Below are 17,588 nucleotides of genomic sequence, written 5' to 3' on the forward strand. Positions count from 1 at the left end.
GATATTATATCAAGACTCACGGTAGTGAGTCGCGCGGCCAGTAAAGCAGAAACGCGCGCCGCAGACAATAAATGACGCGACCACTACGTGAGGATTTTACAAGAACGAACGTTCTCAAATTTGGCCTTCCTGTAATCCACCCGTCACTTACGCTATCCCTCTGAAACTCTGGAGTTGAACTCATCGTGTCACTAGTAACTACCACACAAGCAGTGAAGCAAATCCATGCCGATTGTTTCGTGATCGAGATTGCCGACATGAAAGGGGACGTTTCATTTTTTTTTTTATTTTTTTTTTTATCGCATGCGGTTAGACGCAACCGCAGGTGTATGCCTTGCGTTCCTTTGTGCATTCCGAACATTGATCGCCCTGTTATCGCTTCAGTATTCACTCAATCACCTCAAGATTCACATCATCGATTTCACCATACATGATTACCCTACAGTCGTGATTTCAGCACCAAACGAAGTTTCAGTCGTCCTCAGTCGACCTAGAGGCCAAATACAAATCCCAGATTGTTGTTTTCCGCAATACTCGCTTGGCATGTAGGGCAATGTGTCTTTAAACTGTTCTGAAAGTTTCGTTCAGATTGAAACATTTGTTTTCGAGAATGGCTAGTTTGAAATTTGAATTTAGTCGCCCCCACGTCATTTGCTCTCTAAGAATTTTACTCGGAATTTAAAGAATGACGCAGAGCACAACTGCGGTCTCTGGGTATTGATGAACTGGCGCTCTATGTAGTTAATCAGTACATATAGCCACCAAGAAGTGTGCTGCCATAGATTATAGTCCATAGATATAGCTAATCTATGGTGCTGCATACCATCCTTCGTTTTGAAATTAGTCGCCCCCACATAATTTGTCCTCTAAGGGTGCGGCTTAAAGAATGACACAAGAGTACAACTGCGGTTACCAGTTGTTGACACAAGCTGTGAGTAATTAGCACATGTAGCTAGCTTAAAAGGAAGTGTGCAAAATCGCCTAATACAATTGTCACCATGCATTATTGCATTTTATAGCACCCTCACACAAAATTACACATGTAATTACAACATACAGAGGAGACACATGAATACCAAACAGTTTTCACAACAATAATGTAAGAATTGTACAATAATGACTGTAATATAACTGCTATGCAAATGTTTTCCAGTGGCCCGCCATGGTAGCAAGTCTCACATGACGGCATGTATATTCATCCAAACACAATGGGAGTAACGAGTGAGTATGATGACAACAAGTTGGTATGACTCCATTTGTAGAATCCAGATGAGTGGGTGTGGCTCCAGTATGTCTAAACGGTTAACAAACATTCCTGTTATAAATACGTGCTAGAGTTGCAATATAATAGTATAGTATTTAAATGCAATAATACATAGTCTCCATTGCATCACTATCAAACGACACTAAGTGGAGGATATTGTTGCATCTCTAGTATGTACACTCTATCAGTACAACCTATCTTAATGGCCACTAGTATAGAAAGACAACCACTCTTGAAAAGCCAATTCCAATTGAGAATTTATACACTGTTACCTGCTGAATGAGTGAAGGTGGCAATAAACAAGTTCCACCGTAATTTATACACGTGATCTGATCCTGTATATTCTGTCAGTGGATGAGATCCACTTGGCCAGGACAAAATGTGACTCAAGTGCCCTGGATGATCCATACTCAACCAACTTATGACCCAGTGGCACAATGGAACTGACTATTTATAGAGAATACAATTACATTTATTTCTAAGATGTGTGGATGTGTGGACACATTACAACACATTACATGTACATACAAGACACGCTACGTACTGTTTTAGCATTTCAAGTCACCACATTATACACGTACCAGTCAACAATGCTTCATAGTGCCCATCAGTAAACCTGAAGAAAAGTTACGAAAAATAAAAATTCACATAAGTACAATGAAACCTCATTAATATGGCAGGCTGTGGGACCAAAAAATTTGGCCTGAATAACAAGGTGGCCTTATTAATGAGGTCATAAGTAATGCTTAGCTATATTTGGGACCTACTAGAGGTGGCCAATATAATGAGGTGGTCTTATTAAAGAGGTGGCCACTAAGTGAGGTTTCACTGTACATATAGTTCACAATATTGTGAACAATATTAATGGTTAACAATATACACTGAAACCTGCAGGTCACTTCTTGTGGAAGATTGCTCTCTACACAAAATGACACATTCAGAGATTGTATTTAGATGGATGATACAGTAATGCATTGTGACTTCAATACTCGTGATGTGTCACTGCTAGGCAGCAATCATATACACGGCACTGCCACATCGCACTTGCTCGCACACACAATTTTGCTAACGATTTTACAAATTGATAATTAAGGGGTGTGGCAACTAGCTGTTTCCCTTCTGTACAAGTGGCCACCAAGACAGGTCCACTGTGGATGAAAGCCAGGCATTAGATATTTGGTATTTCATGTGTTGAAGACATTCCAGGGCTTCTGGTAGTCTCAAATCTCACCACAGTTTAACTCAGGCAGTGTTGTGGTCACCACTAAACTACTGGAATGCTGTGTTATGTTCATCTTATGCTTGGCTACTATATTGTAGAACTGAAATGGATACTCTGAAAAATATATCCTATGGATAATGACTTCATCACTTTCTTCATCAGGAGCTTATAAGGACCAACAGTGAAACTTTTTACACTTGGGGCTGACAGTCAACTGCCTATGTCTGAAGCAGTGCTTTTGGTGCTCTAACAGATTGGCTGCCCCCTTGCTGCCAGCACTCACTGTCTCATACGCTGTCATACACTAAATCCATCTCTATAGCCAGTTAGAACAGCATGCTTCTTACCTTTTTTTAAGGCCGCATAATGCAGCCACCTCTTTAAAAGGCAAGGTTAGAAAATTTTGTCCCTACGGCCTGAATAATGACCAGTTTTCACTGTACTATTAGTGATTAGTGATCATGGGGGATTATTTATTAAGATACTAAGATATACAAACGCTACAACCTCTAAATATAGCAGTAAATTTTTTACCCTGGTCCAATGTCTCATAATAATCGTGACTTCGTGAGAGACTCTACTGTGACAAATACATGTTTATCATGATATGTGCTAATCGCCTTTTTACAATTAAGTTTTACAACACAAATACATGTATAGTTAAACTCACCAATTGCGACTAAATCCCTTCAACACGAAAAGACAAATAATGAGACAACCTTGGAGACAACAGCCACACAAGCCTATTCTGGTGCGTTTATTTAGTAGTAATATAAATTTTAAAGGCGTTTATTTACAACAGGACATAATTACGCGCCCCTCTATTGTCTCTGTACATACTTGCCTTTTCTTTACTATTCTCATTTCATTTCACAAGATCTCTTGGCAGGGGCGTAGCTTCTTCACTTGAATTAGTCAATGCTTGAAGTAGATCGAGATACTCTAATAAAACAGTCACATTTCTACAAGTGCCATATTTTTATATTGTAAAGTCTGTAAGTAGCTAGTAATTTAAACTATACAATCCGATGCTAAGCAGAAGTTGTAACTATGCTAAATATTGATTGCTGTGTTCAGCGGTGGAGCAAGTAGTTGATATGAGGGGGGCTGGGCTGACCCAGACTTATTTCTATAGTTTAGTAAGGTGAGACCAAAAAAAAAAAAAAAAAAAAAAAAAGGTCGCAACCAACTGACAAGAGCTTCCACCTCACCAGCTACCATTTCTAGCTGATAAACTACATAAAAATCCTTACATAGCTCGCTACACACTGAATACTTTATTAGAGTGACTGCTCTATTAGAGTATCTCGATCTTTATCACGGTTTTCAGCCCCACTCCAAGAAAGATAATTTCGGTGTGATATCATTCTGAGGGGGGGCTAAGCCCCCCCCCCTTTCCGCCGCCTATGGCTGTGTTACAGCTGTTTTGTGACTGCTCTAATAGAGTATCTTGATCGTTTCAATGCAGTACAAGATGAAAGGCAAAGTGTTGTTAAGGGTTTACTAGTTAAAATGGGTGTTAGTTGACTGCAGTTGCATGCCACTAACAGGGCCGTCCAGAGAAATTAGAGGGCCCAGGGAAAAGAGTTAAAGAGGGGCCCAGGGGCAAGGAAGGGTCTAGATCCTGACTGCTCTATTAGAGTATATCGATCTTTCTTTAAACAGGTATTCAAGTGGCCCCTTTCAGGCTGTGGTAGGGGGAAAAATACCCCAGTTACCCCCAATGTGGGCGGCCCTGGCCACTAAAATTACAGTTATATTTTAATATTCTGTCACTGTAATCTGGGGTTTCTGTCAAAACCATGGAAACTACTGACTCACCTACTGTTATCAACAGTGCATTGCTTATTCTAACAAAAAGTATTGAAATCCCATCCAAAAACAGCTTATAGCTGTAAAAAAAGTGCGCGTCCAAGTAAAGCAGAGTTAACTGCGACAAAAAGTAATGATATCATAATGCGGCCATGTGCGAGGTGTGCAAGTTGTAATATTAGCTAATCAGATAATACAATGTTATTGTTAAAGTGTTAATGAGAACTATGTGATGCTGCTAGTTTTGAAGTGTGTGAGCATCTTCATAAATGCCACATAAATTTAATTCTCAATAAAGCAATGTGTATAGATTCTCTGATAGTAATAAATAGTTTGAGTTTGGCCGCCTTTCCTGTATACAGCAATGCTACGAACAAAGGAAAGGTGGCCAAACTCAAACTATTTATTACTATCAGAGAATCTATACACATTGCTTTATTGAGAATTAAATTTATGTGGCATTTATGAAGATGCTCACACACTTCAAAACTAGCAGCATCACATAGTTCTCATTAACACTTTAACAATAACATTGTATTATCTGATTAGCTAATATTACAACTTGCACACCTCGCACATGGCCGCATTATGATATCATTACTTTTTGTCGCAGTTAACTCTGCTTTACTTGGACGCGCACTTTTTTTACAGCTATAAGCTGTTTTTGGATGGGTATATATAACCTTGAATTTACATGACCATATATAGCATAATGGCATGCAAAGCTTTGAGTCAGTGAAGATATGCACCTATACTCTCCTACAAAAATTTAATCAATACTCTAATATACACTGTGGCACTGGTATATACCTACTTGTTATGCATTCAAGTAGAGTGATAGACTGTGACTGGTACCTGCATGTGTCCTGTAATATCCTCATGCAGAACCTCATCAGAAGTTATATGCCACTAACGATACCATCACTATTATACCACTACTGTTTTCACCTCTAGCTAATTTAACTGAAATTAGGGTGCTGATCTAATGAAATTCCACACTATTCTAATAACAATAAAGGATATGGCTGTGAAAGGATGATCCCAGTTTACAGACAATTACTGCGTTGATAGTAGTAACCATAGTGACAGTGGGGGAGCACAGATAGTATACAGTTCATATGACAGATTCCTTCATCATTATCACCATAACAGAATTAGCATACAAAGTACCAATACCCTGAAGCTCAATTATTGTCCCCTGAAACTATATAGATAGTTGTTAACACAACTGGCAGGACTACCTCACTAGCTAATGATGGTAGACTGCTGTATGACATTTATTTTACTTTTGGTTATATATATATAGTTATATAGGTTTATTCCATGATGTAAGTGTACATTGATGTACATGGCCAATAATAGTTAATACTTATTATTATTAGTGTAAAAATAATTTTCAAAAATAAAACATGGGAATAGAGATCGCTGAAAAAAGTAAAGAAACCAGGGTCAAAAAGCCAGCATGTTAAACACACACAGATCTCTATTTGTACTCAATGGATATGGTATAGCTAGAGACTAAGGAAAACAGTAGTTTATATAAATAGGAGCAGATAAGTACTGAGAATGATCAGTAAGCACTGAGAATTCTTCTGTATAAATGTTTATTTGAGTCCAAATAGAGATCTCTGTGTGTTTAACATGCTGGCTTTTTGACCCTTGTTTCTTTACTTTTTTCAGCGATCTCTATTCCCACATTTTAATTTTTAAAAATTATTTTGTACTAGTTTCATGTATAACTAACATGATAATAAGAGGTGCTGATGGTGCTTGATATACACATGGTACAGTACTAAACATGTATATCAAGTTAGTCATCGTGTACAGTATAGCTGTTAAGTAGCCAGCAAATATTGTCAGAGTTAGTAAACACGTTTCCATACTATTGAATGTACTTTGTACTATACAGCTTTGACATATCCAACTATAGGCAGTCTATAGCATGCTGTGGTCAGCAATAGTATGGCTTCTGATTTGTGCAGCTATATGATCACAATAAGTCAAGTACACAACAACATTGTTGCTCTGGTGTGAACTTAATATACTGTGGAGTCTGTGGTTAAATATAGGTAATGATATAAGGTTTCCAAATGAACTTGTTAACATAAATAGATTGGATACTTATTAACACAATTAACATGTTGGTTACCCTTGCAGAAACTAAGTCAGAAGATCAATGGCAAAGTGAACCTACAAGAAGCAAATTTGCTTGAGAATGGGTGTTAACATTGTAATATGCATTTAAAAATAGGTCATGGACGTGAAGAAAGACACAGGAAGGAATGTTATGTAGTTTTTATCCCCAAAAAGCGCTCACATTTTGCACTAGCCCTGTGGAAAATAATAATAATAAGATGAACAAAATGATATATTTCAGAAATTTAAAAAATTACTTTTTATTCATTCCTTTTGATTTCATATTTTCCAGTGGACCTAAATTTCTTCCAAATTAACTTCTAAGGCTTCTGTTGTGGTTGGGGGAGCTTCCTAAGGTGGTGTTTAGGTGAGTGTTCTATTAGGATTTTGGCCAAAAACATAGGCGATCTCTATTATGAACCACTACCATGGTTCATGATTAATATTATTAGCACTTTACAGTGGCCAGCACTGAAGGTCTGACAGCAACATGTGCTGCAGTCTTAGGATTACCTAACCTAACAGGAACTGGAGACTCTAAATGATTACTTAACCTAGCCAACAATAAGGTGAAACAGAAAAGGGCCAAAGAAAAGAAAAAAAATCCCTCCTACTCCAGGAACACTATATGAATAATTGAATTTTGTGGTTGAAAATATAATACCGATATGATAAGAGTTAATTAAGGTTGTGAAACATTATTACATATTTCTACCTAATTTGCAGGGCATCAGAGTAAAAGAGAAAGTGGTAAGGTTCAGTCCAGGGGGGACTCTGGGGGGCATGCCCCACCAGGAAAATTTTGAAACTTTACACTGAGAACTGGAGTACTGTGTGAAAGGTGCTAGCTGGTCTGACAAGTGTTCAATGATAAAACATCAAAAAGTACTTGTTACACTTAAATCTTACCATTTGACTTTATCAATAAGAGATAAACTGTAAGGAATGTTTCCAAAGTAGACACAAAGCCAAATCTAAACATAACGATAATTATTTATAAGCGCTTAATACGGACGAAGAAGCTGTTTTGAGTGAAAAGCAGGTTAGATAAGTATTGTTTCTGTCAATTGTTGTAATAATATAGTATTCCATGTTCACTACTGTTAGTTTTAGTTTCATCAAGTTTGCAAGTTGTTTTTTTTAATTTCAGCCAAAAAGTGGTGAGGCTCTGGTCTCACTGGTCGCACCTACTCTGATGCCTTTGATTTGTTTGGTAAATGTGCACTGTGATGACACATGGTTATGTTAATGTCAGTGATGATTCATTTATAACTTCAATATCTTCAAAACATAATACTTAATACAACCAGCTTGTATTATGCTTTCAATTATAGCAAGGTCTCGGACTGTCTCCATATAATTGTAGCTATATTGTGCCTAACATAATAAAATATTTAATTGCTGTATATTACTCAGCACAGTAAATAGCAAATCAAATACTTATAAGGTCATATCAAATATAAATATCAATTACATGCATATTATTAGTGTCAAACATACAGACATGGTAGCACTACTTGCTACAGTGGTGCATCATCATTTCTCACTACAACATAAGTGTTTGTCAAATTCGTAGAATCTTGCACCAATTTTCTCTCTGTCACCCTCAGGGTCTACTATGATGTTGTGTTCCAACAAATGAATCCGTTCTCCGTCACCTTCATCACACAGGTCTTCTTCGACCACCATACAAAACGGAACAGCACAATGCCAAGGGAAGATATACCAGCACCATCTGGATTGCAATGACTACCTGTGATTCACTTTGAACATCAAAAACACTGTGCAAGTTGTACACACTGAGAACGTTAATGACAATCAGGTTCATAAAGATGAGAGCATCCAGTTTGTTGGAAAATCGATATTTCTCACTGTACAGCTGAAATAAAGAGTGCAAAAACAGGAAGCCTCCCAGAAGACACTGTTGAACAGCATACTGTATCTGTAAGGTTGGAGTGATTACATACAGTGCCAAGCGGTACAAGAAAAAGAACAGAGCATAAAAATGACAATCTTTCTTGAAAGATCCATAAAATTCTTCCAGCAACTGATCAAGTTTGTCTTGCCTAAACACAACAGCAAAAATAATGATCTTGTAGCAGTTTTGGCACAATCTTATATTAGTACACTTGTTACCAACAAGAGGTTTCAATATCAAATAACCTGGAAGCATTGCAGAAATGACTATAAGCACAAAAGCAGGGACTGCATAAACCAGATGTTCTTTGCTAAAATATGTTATTGTTCCAACATGATGTAGTCTCGTTTCAATTACTTCAGAGCCATGTCTATAAATTTGTCCAGGGATAAAAAAGTACATTGAAAGCAGAGCAACCTTAGTGTACGACAGTACAACGAAGGCAGCTAATCCATGAATCAGTGAAGTTCTGCCAAACAATTAGTTCCACTTGGTTGCAATTGAAGCACTTTGTGTTTAAAGTAATCAAATTTGCCAGGCGGTGCCATAGTTTCACGTATTTCACGGTAATAGCAGATGTAATTAAAACACCTGAAGTTTTTTAACACAGTCACCAGTACTATTAAGTCAAAAGCAAACAAAATTGTAAAATACTTCAGTGCAAACATTTCAAGTACATTCTTCATTCCTTTGGTGTAACAAATATCCGGCCTAAAATAGGGGAAGAAATCAAGGTTCCATATCCCAAATAAGATGGTGTGAATCTTAATCAAAATTTGAATTGGTTTAGAAAATTCATCATTTGTTCGTAATGTATACAAGCTCAAAGTCTCCAATATTTGAACATAAAATATTAGAGAATTCCAATGTCCTGAAGTAATGTTGACATTAAAGAATAAGATGATAGAGACAAACAGGAGAGTCGGTAGACACTCATACAATAGAAAGAACAAAATTCCCTTTATTGTACCATGATCACACTTGATATAATTTGACCCACTTGACATACTGTACCTATCCATACATTCACCACAGATTGTTCCAGTACGGTGCTGATCACACTTGATATAATTTGACCCACTTGACATACTGTACCCATCCATACATTCACCACAGATTGTTCCAGTACGATGCTGTGGTTGTTATTGGAACTCGTCTAACTGAGTCCTGCTGTTAGGCAGTAGCATCTCTAGTGTGACTTGGTAAAGTTACAAGGACAGAGAGAAGTTACAAATTCATTAGTGGATGGATGGATTCCTCCCCAATGATATCGTGTAATATTTGCTTGATATATTTCATCATCACATCCTGATATTCCTGGATAACCACCAGACTTTTCAGTTGCACACTTGCGTGATGTTACATTCTGTACCTCATCATTGAAAGTAACATAACTGGGTGGGCAATAATCAAAGTTACATTAAGTGTAATAGTAGTTACAATGGGACCTGAACTAGATGCAATGGGACATCAAATATCAAATCAGTTATAACAATATCATTCAACTGGAGAACAGTCAGCCCACCCTGGCCACTATACGTTTGTGACTTATTCCCCTTATAACAAGATGGCTTATGTTCCTCAGTGTAACAGGCTTGTACAATACAACATTTTTATCAAGTACAGTGATGCAGACATTCTGGAAGTAGTTAGAAGCATTTAATGCATCACTCAGTTGAGAACAAGAATAGTCTGGGTTACACCAGCAAGCTGTTGTATTGAGAGTTCCATTATTGTTCACTATGACATTGTGATTGCAGACAGTCCCATTGACACTGTACATAGCCAGGATTGCCAGCAACATCACCTAATATGGAGATGGATGAGTTATAATATACAAAAATTGGAATTTTCAACTACAGTAGGGACCATAGTACATGCACAGTAGGGATATAACACTTCTTATTGTTTTACTGTGATTTAATGTTGTGCACTACTCCAGCTTGTTTCAGTGATGTGTTATGGTCCCTACAAACTTTTTGTGCATTTGTTTGTTAACTTGTAAAATAAAACTATTATGACTGGTGAACCCACGCATACCGCATCAAAAGAAAGAAATGGTGCAATGCACCCCAGCTATCAATTATCATCTGAAAAGTGAAGTATCCATTATGCTTTGTTGCCAGGTATGTTCAACCCATTACACAGTGTTGTGAATCAAGAACTGTTCGAAAAGCACCTCTGCAATCAAAGTAGCCACTATGAAAAATACGGACAATTTCCTTTACGAAGGGAAGCCATCATGCGCTACCGCCAAATCAACACCTTTCGCTGTCAGCTAGGATGAATGGGACACAAAGGAGGACACTAGTAAGATATGAAGAATGCATTGTACATACTGTGGTATGCCAAAAGGCACCTATCTGGCTGAAGCAACGTCGAACAGTGAAAAAAAATCGAGCCTGTAGCCTTCAAGTTATGCTTGTCTGAAGGCATCAGTCGGTAGAAAACTTCCTTTCAATATTTTTTTAAAATTTCATAGCAGCATTACAGGTTGATCTGAAGGCTTGTTTGGGCTTAGTTTTACTTAACCAATACTACATGTACTTCATCATCATCAGGGAAAAGTGAGGCTGCTTTTGGGTAATGTTTTTTCATGGGCCACGCCCAAACCTTTGGGGTCCCTACTGTACAGTACCACCATACTCTATGATACAGTAAAACAATATATCAAAACACACGGTAGTGTGTTGTGTGGTTCAAGTAGCTGACTTCCACACCAGTGTGTTAATAACAGGAACAGGAATAATGCAATTTCATGCAAGGTGGCTCCATAGGAAATATTTCCCGAGGGTTCCCTGCAAGCTGAACATGCAGAGGCCTAGTCAGGTATGTCAAGGACTACTACAACAAACATCATGATATCAAATTGTTTTGGGAAATCATACATGTCACATGTGTGCACAAGTGCACAGGTGCATTTATATGGGGAAATTTATTAGTTTCCAGAAACTACACAACTTTTAAACATCAAAACAAGGAAACTACCCTAATAGAACAATTGCTTTGATTGGATCACTTGTGTTTAACCATAGATAATATACTCCCCTGGATTGGAAACTGCACTGCGAACCCATAGACTTGTACAAGAACCAGTGTCCTTAAGCTGGTTTCGTGCCTCAACAAATTTAATCCTAATACAGCCGAACTGTGGAATTAACAACTTTATTTTGTAACAAGAATGACTTGTGGTATTGCTATGATAATCGTTTTGGTAAGTTTGACCACTTCGCGTCACTTTTGGTTAGAAGTCTTACAATGGCGGATTACATGCTTTGGGGGAAGCACATTCTTGGCTAAACAAAGTGCTGTAGGTAGAAATAGAAAGCATCACAAGGTAAACTATGCTATAAAGAATAGCCTTGACTCACCTTCCCATAATTTCTTTGGCAGGTTTTTGATATGGTAATTTGGCAAAACGGGAAGTACATTTACCCTGTGATTCTACATAGTATCGCTACACAATTTATACTAAGAAGTCATCAAACAATGCTCTGTAGACTGGTCTGGGTGCGAATGGCGTAGCATACAGGGTTTCGGTGTTTTCCTTGAATGTGTCTAAACCATCACATCTTGTATTCGGTTTAGCTTCCACCATTCGCACAAGAGCCAATTTGCCTCCAAACTCGCTGTTGATCTTGAGAAAGAATCCTTTACCAGTGGTGAGTCTTGTTTCGCCTAGAGAAACTTGTCTTGTTATTGAAGAGGGTTGCAAAACCAGCCTGTAACCAGTGGTGCTTACTAGATTCCAATCCAGGGGGATATGTTATCTATGGTTTAACACTAAGGACCCGTAATTAAAGACACAAGTAGAAGATAATGTATTTAATGTTAGGTTGCTTTGCCAAGGTATATTTAACAATTATTGTGTTTTCTGCCTAACGCCATCGAGAAATTGTGGTACATATATTTCAACTAATTACATTGCAGCATTGTTACAGTTGACAAGAGATGCCTTCACCATACAGGGAGACTAGGCAGAAGTCAGTGTTTAAGACAAAGGATTGACTGTATATAGCAAGCGAAAGGCAATTGTGTCACAATATAGAGACTGTCATTTGAATGAATAAAATTAATGGTTTTCACAGTGTACTGGCAAAGTATTAAGTAATTTTGGTAGGCGATAGGAAATTATGCTTAATTTTTTCATATTTTCTCAAACAGTTGGCCTTATTATTCCCAAAGAATAAGAAGTGTTGTTCCAACTTTTACTTGAAGATCACGAAATTTGATCTTTAGACACAAAAGCTATTTCTCAAGTTGGCAAGCAAGATGCATAGTGATTATTGTAATAGAAAAAAGACTTGTCCCACAGTTGAGCATAGCACAACCTATGATTTTCTGGAAATTGAGATTGAGGTACCCTAGAGTAGTGACTTTTACCATAATGTATAAATACCTTGACCATAAGTGTTAAAATTAGAGAAACCACAGAAGTGTTTAGTACATGCGCACTATTGCTATGAACAGCTACCAAGAGTTTTACATTTCAGGATGTCCTAGTTCCACTGTACCTACACAACCATGTAGATATCTTAAATTTGTGAAATGATCCTGTAAAATAAGTCATAAAATCAGACACCACTTGGTAAATGGGGCTAAAATCTTTTGAGCAGTGAGCACCACAGGTACTACAAACTCACAAAGTTTCATCAAGATCCAAGAGGTGACTATTAATTTACATGTTGGTTTGACATGTGCTCAAAATTGCTTGGTCGTTGACCTGGGGACAGAAAACCCGGAGACCTTGGAATTTTACATACTTCAAAGTTTACACAATGATGATTGCACTAGATACATAGTCTTGCATGACCAATCCACATTTCTATCTAATGTGATGTTTATATCAAATAGAAATTGCAAGTGCCTCTGAAACAGGGTCTGCAGCTGACCACCCATGCTGTACAATGAGCACCCTAGTCTATTATGCCACCTAAAGTTCAGAAACTTTGAGCAAATAAATATTCCAGGTAAATAGCTTCAGTGACAACAGACTTCATTTGTCATGTGACACATGAAGTAGAAGATTTGTTAGAATTCTATTAAAAAATTGGGTCCCACTGTGTTCCCAGGTCCTCGGGTCCATTGTTTATACCAACCTGAGGACCTGTGAGCATGGTGAAATAATAGCTGGTTATGGGCATACCTTAGAGCCATAAGGGAGTGGCACTACAATATGTTTTCCTGTACTTTGAACTATACAAATTGGTCAACATTGAACCTAACTTAGAGAACAGCTCTTCTTGAGTTAGAAACTAGTGAGCAAAAATTCCAGTTAAACACACACGCACACACACACACAAATAACTTCACTCCTTTACTGTGTAGCTAGGTCATACATCACCAGTCACTCAAAATGAACAAAACTCATATTATAAGGGATAATGAAAACAATTACAATATCTTTCCAATAATTTTTTTAAGTGTAGCATTAGATTTATTTATTTAGTAGTGATGACCTGGTCAAGGTAGTGAGTGCACTTCTGGTCAATTTCCTCGTGATTAGAGCAAGGCATGTTCAAGCTCCATGTTAGACCTTCCTAGAGAAAACACATGGAAGATGACAGCAGGCTGGTTTTGCTGTTCACCATGTAGAACAGTGTTCCAGTTTATCAAAAGGGTGGTTTTCAGTCAGTGCAAGATGTGACCTAAACACATGTATTAGTTCCTGGCAATGCTACACAATTGATAATACAAACTGAAGTAATTATTCATAGGGTATTTGTTTTTGTTTCGTGCCACAGCTACCAATAGTGCTCAATAAAGGAGTCTGGAGAACCACCCACTTGTTTAGTTAACATTTACTGGCTCAAATACAGCAAACCTATATATCAAACTGCAGTACTTTCAAGATCTACAAGATGCTATAGCTAAAATGTGCATTTGTCACATCTTTAAAATATCCATGTTGATATCCCTAGTATCATAAATACCATCATGATGATTATAATGAACAAGTATAAGGAAAAATTAGGAATTTTAAGTTCAATATAGACTGAATTAGTGATTAAATGTTCACTAGTATATCTGCAGGTGTAGGCGACCTCCCTTGTTTGCCTACTTTCTTCTATGATCCTAATCGAACTTGAATTCCTAATACTTGTTTATTGATTTTTTTGTAACATTATGACTGGTGAACCCGCACACACTACATCAAAAGAAAGGATGGTGCCAGAGTTATTGTTTTCATCTGAATGTGTGGCCCAGCCATTAATCATTGACTCAAAAGTGAAGTGACCATTATGCTTTGCTTTCAGCTAGGTTCAGCTTGTTACACAGCACTACAAACAAAGAACAGCAAGAGAAGCACCTCTGCAATCAATCCAGCAACCACAAAAACTATGGACGATTCATGTACCCCAACTATTAATTATTGACTCAAAAGTGAAATGGCCATTACACTTTGCTTTCACCTACTGTTACACAGCATTACAAACCAAGATGCCTCAGCAATCAATCCAGTCACCATGATAAAATGGACTATTCCTGTTTACAAATGGGAAGCCATACATCATGCTACTGCTGTCAGCAAATGAAATAGGACACAAAATGAGGACAAAAATAAGTCCCCAATGCATGCATTTTGTGCCAAAAGACACGCCTAGGGACGAGCCATGTCAAACAGTGAAAAAATCAAGCCCGTAGCCCTAGCCGTTATCAAGTTACACTTGTCTGAAGGCATCAGGCAGGCAGGCAGGCAGGCAGTAGAAAATTCCATTGAATAAATTTTTTAAAAGCTACCTATTGGAAGCATTTAGGGTCATACTGAAGGTACTTTTGGGCTTGGTTGTACCTAACCAATACTGCCAAGGCACCAGGATGGTGTTGTGAAGCTGGTTTTTGGGTGATACTTCTTGGGCAGAAAACCTCAAACCTCCATGATCCCTGATATACAGTTCTACTGTACTGTATGATATACAGGTACAAAACATACAAAACAAAGCCTTCAGACAAATAAAAGACTACGCTAATGTAAGGCAAGAAAGTTTAGAGGGATAATTTTTTTTTGTGGAACCTTATCCATGTTACAGCCCATGCACAAGTTGTATGGAATTATCCAGAGATCAATGTCTATAAACCTGGAAAATTTGTTTCATGAAAATTTTACTACATTTTGGCAAGCAACAAAAATTGAGAGAAACAATCATTGACAATGAAAATGTTACTAAAACGTGTGGTGTACCCTTGTACACATGCAACCATAACATAGATAATGATAATTGGAAAAGCTAAATATGCACATGACATCCAATTACAAAGTCTTTAGTGTCTTACAATCTTTAATAGCACAAGGTTGGATGGTCTGGCGGTGCCCTTACCTTCACAAAAAGTGGAAGAGTTTGGCATTCAAAATTTGTAGCGTGTTACAGAAAAAAGGTAACACCAATCAGATTGTATTGCTGGAAATTTTTATGATGTTTGTTTTGGAGTTATCATACGTAGATGCTAAAGAATTACATAATATTTAGAAGAGTATGTCACATAGTTTTGTGAAGATGCATTATGATAAGGTTGCTTGTGGTCGACATTAGGGTGTTCTTTAAAAGAATAAAGATGGAGGTAGTAAAGAGCCTTGTAGTTGGAACTAATGTATACCTGTGATGCTGCCTGCAAAGTAGCTATCTTTGGTGTTGTGTTAGTAGCTGTTTGTTGACCATCTCTAGAAGTACTTGTGTTGTTGTTAGGCCATTCCAAATGAGACTGTAGTTTTCTGTCCCACTTCTGGGCACTACTTCATTTGTATGTCATTATTTTTCCAAAACCACTTCCTGTGCTGCTGTATAGAAGCTTCCCATTGTGCCTTCCATATTGTATTGCTGAAAAGCACAATGAAAACCTAAAAAGAATGGTCCTGGTGGTTGCTAGCTAGGGTTAGCTAACAAAGAAGCTAGTTTTATGACCTTGAAATCCCCTCAAAATTGAGATATTCTAATAGCGCAGTCACTTTAATAAGTCTCCCACACGCACCATATATCGAAACGATCAGGACGGGAAACTGCAGTCTCATTTGGAGTGGCCTTAGATGCGCCATTCTTGTGACGTCAATGTTTAATTACATTCCATAGTTACAACTTTGTAATGCTAGAGTGACCAGACCCTTCCTCTTTTGTGAAGGGGCGGGCATTGCCACACTAAAGGTGAACTAAATATCGAAACTATCAGGATGGGAAACTGCAGTCTCATTTGGAGTGGCCTTAGATGTGCCATTCTTGCGACGTCACTGTTTAATTACATTCCATAGTTACAACTTTGTAATGCTAGAGTGACCTGACCCTTCCTCTTTTTGTGAAGGGGCGGGCGTTGCCACACTAAAGGTGAGTTGGCAAGGAGTCACATATTGAATTAATTTGGTTAATAATCAATACATTAATACTGAAAGGGACACGCCCCAAAAAATAGGTAAAATATTTATGGTGTGAAAACACTGATTTCATGTATTTTCGAAGTGCCCACAACATTACCTATTGTCGCACCCACAAAAAACAGTCTGCTAATTACTCACATACCTCTAAGGAATACTCCACCTTATTTTCATAGCTGTAGCTGCAGCGGATACGTGGGCCCAGCACAGTTTCTGAACCCGGTTCGTCATTTTGCTCAATGCGCAATGTATTGTGGGATTCACCCATTACCAAGACTATGGAATTCACCTTAAACTAATTAGTCTAAGCACAAAAACGGTCTGGAACATTGTGTACATGAACAATACTTCAGTAATTCGAGGGAATTGTACGAAGAGTTGTTGCCCTAGAGCGGGCCATTCAGTTTAAAGGCAAAAGTTAAGGAGAGTCGCTTTGAAAATAGTGCCGCGTGAGTAACTTGGCTTTGTTCTAGTTTCTGTAGGCCTATATAAACAGACACCATGTTTCCTAAGCCAACTTTTAGTGGATTTATCGTGCATTTTTGACCTTACCATGTCAGTAGAGATGCAGAATCCCGCTAAAATCAGTAACTTTTATTAGGTTCGCAATCCCTATGGCTAATTTCAATATGAAATACCACAAAAATTTCTTGCCTTCCGCTTTCAAGTCTTCTGTTGGTCAAATGCTGAAAAAATATCAGGCCCAATTCGATACTCTGGCAACACGCAATCTAGCTACTGTAAAAAAGTCCAGCTACTTTAGGTAGTAGTAGCTATGTGTCAAAGGTGCTGGCCAGTGTTTATTCTAGGATTTCTCCTTTGGGGGGGGATCAGGAATTTGGGGGGGTGACCAGATGTAAGCCTACAAATAGTT

General features: G+C 37.9%; 1 long non-coding RNA gene across 1 annotated transcript; it reads right to left on the minus strand.

Annotated features, from left to right (window-relative positions):
• Positions 1 to 1,000: 1,000 nt before the first annotated feature.
• On the minus strand, positions 1,001 to 4,462 carry LOC136240798 (uncharacterized). Its single transcript, XR_010693976.1, has 3 exons — positions 3,157 to 4,462; positions 1,809 to 1,880; positions 1,001 to 1,294 (listed from the first exon to the last, which is right to left on the minus strand). It is a non-coding gene; the product is annotated as an uncharacterized lncRNA (long non-coding RNA).
• Between the last annotated feature and the right edge of the window lie 13,126 nt (positions 4,463 to 17,588).

This window comes from Dysidea avara, chromosome 12 (assembly GCF_963678975.1).
Source record: "Dysidea avara chromosome 12, odDysAvar1.4, whole genome shotgun sequence".
Taxonomy (NCBI): Eukaryota; Metazoa; Porifera; class Demospongiae; order Dictyoceratida; family Dysideidae; genus Dysidea; species Dysidea avara.